General features: G+C 38.4%; 1 pseudogene; it reads left to right on the forward strand.

Moving 5' to 3' along the window:
• The window catches only part of LOC140820410 (uncharacterized), a 78,730-nt pseudogene extending 70,470 nt beyond the window's left edge, over positions 1-8,260 (forward strand).
• The last annotated feature ends 835 nt before the right edge of the window (positions 8,261-9,095 follow it).

The following is a 9,095-nucleotide window of genomic DNA, read 5'->3' on the forward strand; positions in this document are numbered from 1 at the left end:
CGTCAAATATCTTCTATTTCTTATTGATCAGCTAGGTCTCTTTGTACATTGCTCATGATGATCTTTTCATTCTTCTTCCCCCTTTTTAGCTGGGTCTCTTTGTAGATTGCTCCTGCTGATCTTTTCCTTCTTCTTCCCCTTTTTGTCAAACACATCAACCTTTTTGGATAACATACGAACATCCGAGGAGAGGTTTGATACTGAATTCATCAGAATTTCTTGCAGCAAATCCATTCTTTTTGAGATAGTTTTTTCCAAAAAATCAAGGCGTCTTGAGAACAAGGCTTGAGTTTGGAAGTTTTTCAGCTGACGCTATGTCTTTTATAAGTTCATCCATTTTGAAAAATAGTGAAGTTACATCCTTTGTGATTTGCTATAGTCTTCCCATAGTGTACTCCTTTGCAGAGTTGAGCTTCATAGTATGCAGAAATTGGGTTGACTTGATGTCAGAAATGGAAGTCATTACATTGACAAAGTTGGTTTGAAAGGCCCGAATTTCTTCAAACATTGATTCAGTTGCTATTGATATACCAAGAGTCATGGATCCAGATGTTTTTGGTTCTTGCTCCCTGTTTTTTTGATTAAAGATCACCAAGGCCCTGTCAGTTGTTTCAGTTTCAAAACTAACCATTTTTGAAATATCGTCTGGTATAGCTTCCTGCTGAAGCTGTGGAGGAGAAGAGAGATTCGGAACAGCAGTGGGACTTGAAGGCTCTGTAGTTGGTTGATCAGCTGAAACAGTAGTTGGATCTTCAGTTGTTTGAACAACGGAAATTGTGGTTGGCTTTTCAGCTGGCACCTCTTCAGATTGTATCAAGTGCAGTTGAGCCTCTTCAGTTATTATTAGAACGACTTGTTCAATCATGGCAGATGACTGAACTGGCTCTTCAATTGGTTGAAAAATAGCCTGTGAGGTTGGTTCTTTAGTTGCGATATGTTCTTCAACTGCTTTTGTAGTAATCAGCTGAATATCAGTGGCAAGTAATTTAATAATTTTGTAGATGTTCGCTAATAATAATTCAACATCAGTATATAGTTTAAGTTCTGCAGTTGAGGATTGAGGAGCAGAAGTTGACGATTGCGCATCCTTTGAAGAAGAAGCAGTTACTTGCTCAGAAGATTTAGAAAATGGTTCCTAGGATGGCCCTTGCGGTGAACTGATTGTTCAGCTTGCTTTTCTGATGAAAGATTGTGGGAATATCCTGGAATAGTCAGTTCTTGATCCAGTTCCCAAAGTTTAATCTCCATCTGTAGTGACATAAGATCCGAGTCCATTTGATCATGAACTGCTTTGTCATTAAAGGCAGTTGGACTGGTGGGATCATAATTTTGGCATAGCTGGACAATCATTTGTCTTAACTTCTTTGCACGTACTTGATCAAAGAAGTACTTCTTCCTCTGCAAAGCTTGAACAACTGAGACTGCTTTGACCATTTTCAGGATTATAGTTTCCAGGGCAATAAATTTATTCAAAACTGATTTCTTTTGTAGTTGCATGTCAAACACTACATTCCTAAACCCGACCCATTCATCATAAGCCTTTAGCTTAGTCTCAGAAAACTCATTGACCTCTTTCAAGATTAGGTCAATATGAGTTTGAATTGTGTTTGTAGGTCTGGGCTTTTCTGTAATCTTGGCCTTTACCTTTGAATCAGTCAGAACATGAGGAATACTCAGTCCTGATTCATTTGCATCAATCATTTCTCTAATCACTACCCCTTTGGGTCTGGAAAATGGCAAAGTAGTTGGGTCAGAGATAGTGATCAGTGGAGCTTTAACTCCAACAAGTTTATTCTTATCACTAGATTTGGTGATAGTCTTCTTGTGTTGAGCAGCAGCAGGAGGTAACTTGTAGAGCCCAAAAATTAATACACCTAAAACTCATGCATTTATTTAATTATTAAAACATTTATTTAATTTTAAAATGAGTCTTAGTGGTGCATGATTTATTTAAATGTATTATTTTAAATTGTTTATGTTTATGTGATGCACGTTAAAATATTTTCTCGAGTTTCATGTTTCTGGCGATTATTCGATGCGGGATCGAGGAAAAAGAAACCGGGACAATTTTTGGTAATTTTAAAACGCGGTATTCCATTTTTAAATTAAGATTGGGGCATTTTAAATAATTTGTTTAGTTTAGAATTTTAAAGCTTAAATTATTTAATTGAGTGGTTTTAAGCATTTTAAAACTTTTAAAGTCTAGCACTTGTGTATTTTGAATTGTTATAGTGGGTTAGCATTTTATTAGTATTTAAACTAGTAATTTAGTAGCAATTTAATTAGCATGATAATTTTTGTAATTAAGCAAAAATTTTCCCTAATTATCACCTAAACACACGCACACACACACTTTTACACACACACATGTTCACGCCTACACACACACACACTCTTTCCCTTGCACTTTCATTTTATTTCTAAGAAGGAAAACCTAGGGTTCTACAATTTCCAGCTGCCGCCCCATCCCCCTTCATCATTCCAGCAACTTTTCGTGAACTTTATTGCAAGATTTTAGTGCCACCATCGTCCCGGATCAAGCCTCGCTCCGTTTCCACTTTGGTGTTGTCGTTCGGTAACGTTAAAGATTTAAAGGCACGTATATTCTTATTTCTGCATCGATTTCGTCATATTATGTGTTGTGTTATTTTTATGCGTAAAAATGTATGTATGACGTTCGTTGTTTGAGCAGAAAATGGTTTGGATCAGTTTTGAAATAATTTTTAGATTTGAAAACTTTTTTTTGCTGTCTTTTTAAATACTGCGAATTTTCGGTCCTGATTCTGAGAAAACTTTCAATACAAAAATTGTATAAATTTTCGATACCTTCGATTTGACAGTAAATTTGAAATATTTGGATAACAATTGAGTGAGTTATGGTGTTTTTCGTGGGACTGTTCAAGCTGTGTTTTTCAGAAAAATTATGTATTGATGCGTTCTTGAAGTTATTTGTTGCAGGCTTTGTTTGGAATCAACGGGCGATCGCTGCTGTGTTAAGGTAAGTTAAGAACAATGTTGGGATTATTATTGGTGTCTCCTTTTGTGTCGTTAGGCACCAGGTTGTACTAAGAGTCGTAGGAAGAAAAGTGATGTCGAAAGTTTGAGTTGCGTCGTTCGTTGTTGCTTGTCTGGTTGGATGGCAATTTTAATTGCTTGTGCGGGTTGGAGTCAATACCTTAGTGTCCTAAGAGAGGTCTCGAGGTGCCAATTCTCAGCCCTTATGGTTTGGTAAGAAAAGAGAATCAACATGTGTAATGCCCGGGATTTTTATCTGTTAACCTGCGATTATTGATTTATGATTTGACATGATTATGAAGGGGCCAACCGAGACACGAAATGAGATTGTATGTGACGAATTATGTGCGAGGACAGTACCTCTCGTGCATATGCGCGGCACTGATGCACGCATATGCGCGAGGCAGGCAGAGGACCTCGCGCATATGCGCGAGATAAGGCTCGCATATGCGCGAGAAGGTGTGTTAACAAATTTTAAGTCCAGAGAACCACACGCATATGCACGGAATAAGTGTGCGCATATGCGCGAGCTGCCGAGAAACTGAGGGCCGAGACCAGTAGGTCTCGCGCATATGCGCCGATTGAGGTCGCACATATGCGCGAGACGTGTGATGATTGAATGAAGGAGTATGCCACATGGCTGAAACATGCAATATATATGTAATAAGCTTTCCTTCATCAGAATATAAAAGAAGGAAGAAACGAGAAGTCCGAGAGAAACTTTCAAGATTTAAATTTTAGAATTTGGTTTGCGAAGAATCCGCCTGTTAGATTTGGAATCTGACTTCAGTAATGTGTTCCTACCGACGCAGGCTTCATACGGATGTAAGTTTTCTTATGTTTTGATAGGATTTGAGAATATGATATTGTCAGAATCGGATAGGATTCATATATGATGTTCTTGACATGTTAGACGTCGTATGATCAAAACCGGATTGAAGAACATATATCGTATGAAATTGTTATGATTTTCAAAGTTGATTTGATTGAGATGTGATATCAGATTTGTGTTGTTATTGATTATGAGATGTTGGGATTTATATTTGACTGATATTGTATTGCTGGGTACATTGAGACTACGCCGTTATGCTGTCAAAATATATATCGAGATTTAATATTGAACTTTACACATCTTACTTGAGTTGTACGTTGATATAGTGCGTATCAAACATGTTATTTCAGATTTGTATGGAAGGTTTTGAAGATTGAGATTGATTTCATCCAACCAAACATCGAGAAAAGAAAGTATAAATCAATGTTGAACCGGGAGATACGACTCGAGTCAGATTGGACTGGAGTTTCGCTAAACCACATACTAGATTGTTTATGCTTTTATGTGTTATAATTTGTCTATTGAGTTATAGAAATGCACTTGAGATAGATGAGTCGTTGGCAGAGGTGCCAAGTTACTAGATGTTCGGTGGTATCGATGTGCGTAGGAGAAGATTGACTCCTATTGTAGATATTCGATACAGAGAGGACAAAAATCTAGGAATATGACGTACCACCACCCCGATTGGGAGAGTAGGTGGGAGATTTGTTACGTCTTATCCACACCGGGATCCCTAGACTTAGATATGAGTCGAGTCAAAGAGTTTTGTCCGTATTCACTATTGTGTCATAAATTATGATTCATGTTCTATGATACATGGTTTATGCTTTTGTATATGACTTTATGCATTGCATGTATAAATGTTTTATACTGGGATTTATTCTCACCGGATTTTTCGGCTGTTGTCGTGTTTGTATGTGTGCATGGCAACACGTGGGACAGGTCGACAGGATCAGTACCGAGAAGATCTTGAACGAGTGATGATTAGCGTGGTGATCTGGGCTTAGATATGAGATTGGTGGTTTATTTATGTGACTTGTAAATGGAAATAAATTTGTAAGTTGATCATGTGTTGTAGACTTTACATTTGATCGTGTATAATAAAGAAACTTAACTTGTTGTATGCTTTTATACATTTTAATTAGTAATACTTTGATATTATAAGAATTTTTTTTGTCAAAGTAGGGTACATAATTGATCCAATTAGTCCCAAAAAACAATTAAGAAGATGATTAGCACCACAGTCCCCAAAACAGGTGGTATCAGATCTGTAGGTTCCTTAGCCTGAGATTGAAGAGGGTGAGCGGCGTAGATTGAGTCTTTTCCCTTATTTACTTATTGAAACTTGCATGGGAATATTGTATTGTTATTATACTTGTATTATATGCTAGCATGGAAGCATGTTTTATTGCTTTGAAAATACATGTTTTCTTGATTTATTTAGTTGATTGAAATGTGTACTGGTAAAGAGTGAATCAGAATCGATTCTGGATCAGAGTAAGATGATCAGAGGAGAACTGAGACGGATTTTATGTATTGGAAATCTAATCATTTTGATAATCAGATATGCCTCCTTGAAGAGCAGCAGTCAGGGCGCCAGAACAGGGCAGTACATACAATGATCCTATGGATGTGACAGCTACACCGATGGAAACCTTGCTGAAACGGTTTCAGTCATTCAGACCACCGAAACTGAAAGGCACCGAGAATTTTGTTGACTGTGAGAGCTGGTTAGATGATATCGAGATGTTGTTTGATTCCCTCGACTACACAGAAGAACGAAGAGTGAAACTGATCGGGCATCAATTACAAGAAGTTGCAAAGAATTGGTGGATTACAACCAAGAGAGCGTTGGAACAGTGAGGTAGAAAAATTTCGTGGAAAGTTTTTTAAACTGAGTTTTATCAGTGTTTCTTCACAGTGTCATACCGGAAGGACAAGAGGGCAGAATTTGCAAACTTGAGGCAAGGGCAGTTGAACATTGAAGAGTATGTTGCCAAATTCACTATATTGCTACGTTTTGCTCCACACGTGGCAGAGAATGACGAAGATATTGCTGATCAGTTTATCAACGGCTTAAATCCTGACATTTTTACATTAGTGAATACAGGACGACCAAAAAACTTTGCTGATGCTTTGAACAGGGCGAAAGGTGCTGAAGATGGTTTGATTAAGCATCGTATATTGCTCAGATTCCGAGACCTCCATAGCCTACCGCACAGTTTTCACAACCTCCTCCTAGATTCGAGAGTAGTGGTAGCAGCAGTGGTAAGAAAGATTGGTTGAAAGCCAGAGGGAAACAGTTCAAGAGATCTGACAGCAGTTCATCCAGCTCCAGTGGCTCGAGACAGAGTGATCCTAGCCAGAGTTACAAAGGTGTGTATTGCACTACTTGCGGTGGAAGGCATCCCATAGAGCAGTGCCAAAGAGTGGCTAGTAAATGCAACGTCTGCAAACAACCGGGACATTTCGCCAGAGTTTGCCCACAGAGAGGTGCACAGCGATCTCAGAGTGTGGGATCATCTGGTTCAGTAGCTCAGGCGGAGAGACAGGCATCTTCTGTACACTCTTTTCAGCCAGCACCTGCACAGTCCTAGTCGAGGCCTGGAGGAAGCCAGACGGTGAGCCAACCTCCGAGACAACAGGCCCGTGTGTTTGCTTTGACTGAAGAACAGGCTTAGGATGCACCTGATGATGTTATTGCATGTAACTGTTTTCTATATGGTTACCCTGCTTATTTATTGATAGATACTGGTGCATCCCATACATTTATAGCTGAACGACTGCATTGATGCATGCCTTGCCTGTTATGTCATTATCTACTGTAGTCTCTGTTTCTTCTCCTTTGGGGAGTGGTTTGATATTAGTGACTTCGGTTAGAAATTGTATGCTACAGTTTGAGGGTAGATTGAGTTAGATGGCATTGTACTTGGGTTGTCTGATTTTGACTGTATTATCGGTATTGATATGTTGACCAAGTACAGAGCTACCGTAGACTGTTTTCATAAGATTGTCAGATTTAGTGCGGAGATAGCTGATGAGTGGGAATTCTACGGTAAGGGTTCCAGATCTCGGATTCCTTTGATATCGGTATTATCTATAACACGATTATTATAGAAAGGAGCAGAAGGATTCCTGGTATATTCAGTAGATGTACTGAAAACGAGCCCTTCATTGGCAGATTTGCTAGTGGTGTGTGATTTTGCGACGTTTTCTCTGATGAGATTCCGGGATTGCCTCCCGCCCGAGGGATAGATTTTAGCATTTATCTCATACCAGGTACTGTTCCTATATCCAGAGCTCTGTACAGGATGGCGCCAATTGAACTGAAAGAATTAAAGATTCAGTTAGAAGATCTTCTGGCCAAGGGATACATCAGACCAAGTGTTTCTCCTTGGGGCGCTCTAGTATTATTTGTTAGAAAGAAAGACAGTTCCATGAGGCTTTGCATTGATTACCGACAACTGAACAAGACGACGGGGAAGAACAAATACCCTTTGCCTCGGATATATGATTTATTTGATCAGTTACAGGGTTTTTCTGTTTATTCCGAGATCGATCTGATATCTGGATATCATCAACTGAGGGTCAGAGATTCTGACATATTGAAGACATCGTTCATAACCAGGTATGGACATTATGAGTTTATTGTCATGCCATTTGGTTTGATGAATGCTACAACAGTATTTGTGGGTTTGATGAATCGCATATTTCAGAAGTATCTTGACGATTTTGTGATTATATTTATCAATGATATTCTGATATATTCGAAGAATATGATTGAGCATGCTGAGCATTTGAGAACTGTGTTGCGAATTCTGAGAGCTGAGAAATTATATGCTAAATTGTCAAAATGTGAGTTTTGGCTGAGACATGTTGTATTTCTGGGTCATATTATATCCGGAGATGGTATATCAGTTGATCCCAGCAAGGTTGAAGTCGTGATCAATTGGCTGAGGCCGACATCAGTGCCCGAGATTCGTAGTTTTATGGGTTTGGTAGGATACTATCGACGATTCATTAAAGATTTCTCCAGTATTGCTAAACCGATTACACAGTTGACTCAAAAGAATGCTCCGTTTGTTTGGTCTAAAGATTGTGAGTCCAGTTTTCTTGAATTAAAGAAGAGATTGACTAGTGCACCGATACTGACTATCCCCTCAGGTACTGCTGATTTCGTTGTTTATTGTGATGCTTCTCACAGAGGATTGGGCTGTATTGTGATGCAGCGGGGACATGTAATTGCTCATGCCTCGAGACAGTTGAAACCACATGAGACTCGCTACCCAATTCATGATCTTGAATTGGCAGCCATCATCTTTGCACTAAAGATATGGCGACACTATTTATACGGTGAGAAGTACAAGATTTATTCTGATCATAAAAGCCTGAAATATCTGTTTCGCAGTCTGAGTTGAATATGAGACAGCGAAGGATTTCGATTGTGAAATCAAATATTATCCGAGAAAATCAAATGCAGCGACTGATGCACTGAGTCAAAAGGTATGTTCTTTATACTTATCAACAATTGGTGTTTCAAATTTGATTGAAGATTGCTGTTTGTTGGGATTGGTATTTGAGATAGATTGTAAGCCTTTGAGACTGTGCGTTATTCAAGTCAAACCAGAGCTGATTTTGAAAATTAAAGAAGGAATGTTTTCTTTGCATCCACTTGTCATAATTCATAGTCATACCATGTTATTATGGCTAGTAGTATTTTAATGGACTTAAACACAGCAACTGGTGAGAAAGATTCCTTATAGTCAATTCCTTGCCTTTGAGTATAAAGTTTTAGAATCAATCTTTCCTTGAAGGTCAATACTTTCTCATCCACCCCAAGATTTTTATTTTAGATCCATTTGCGTCCTATGAGAATGATTCTCTCAGGTGGATCAACTAATGTCGAGACTTGGTTTTAATACATAGAGCCTATTTCAGGCTGGATGGCTTCAAGTCAATTGGATAATCAGTATCAGATATCACTTCTTTGAAGTTCATTGGATCACATCCATCATGGCCTTATTCATGAATAAGCATATATCTAGCAGGTGGTCTAAAAATCCTATCAGACTTTCTAGGTACGTGTAATTCAACTACTGGCTATTGTGGATTAGGTTCAACTTCTACAGTTGAGAGAGTATATTGAATTTCTTCGTGTTCTATAATATCACATTTTCTATCTAATAGAAATTCCTTCTCTAAAAAAGTGAAATTTCTTGAAACAAACACTTTTGCTTCCTTAGGAAAA

The sequence above is a fragment of the Primulina eburnea genome, unplaced genomic scaffold (assembly GCF_022965805.1).
Source record: "Primulina eburnea isolate SZY01 unplaced genomic scaffold, ASM2296580v1 ctg1038_ERROPOS4800000, whole genome shotgun sequence".
NCBI lineage: Eukaryota > Viridiplantae > Streptophyta > Magnoliopsida > Lamiales > Gesneriaceae > Primulina > Primulina eburnea.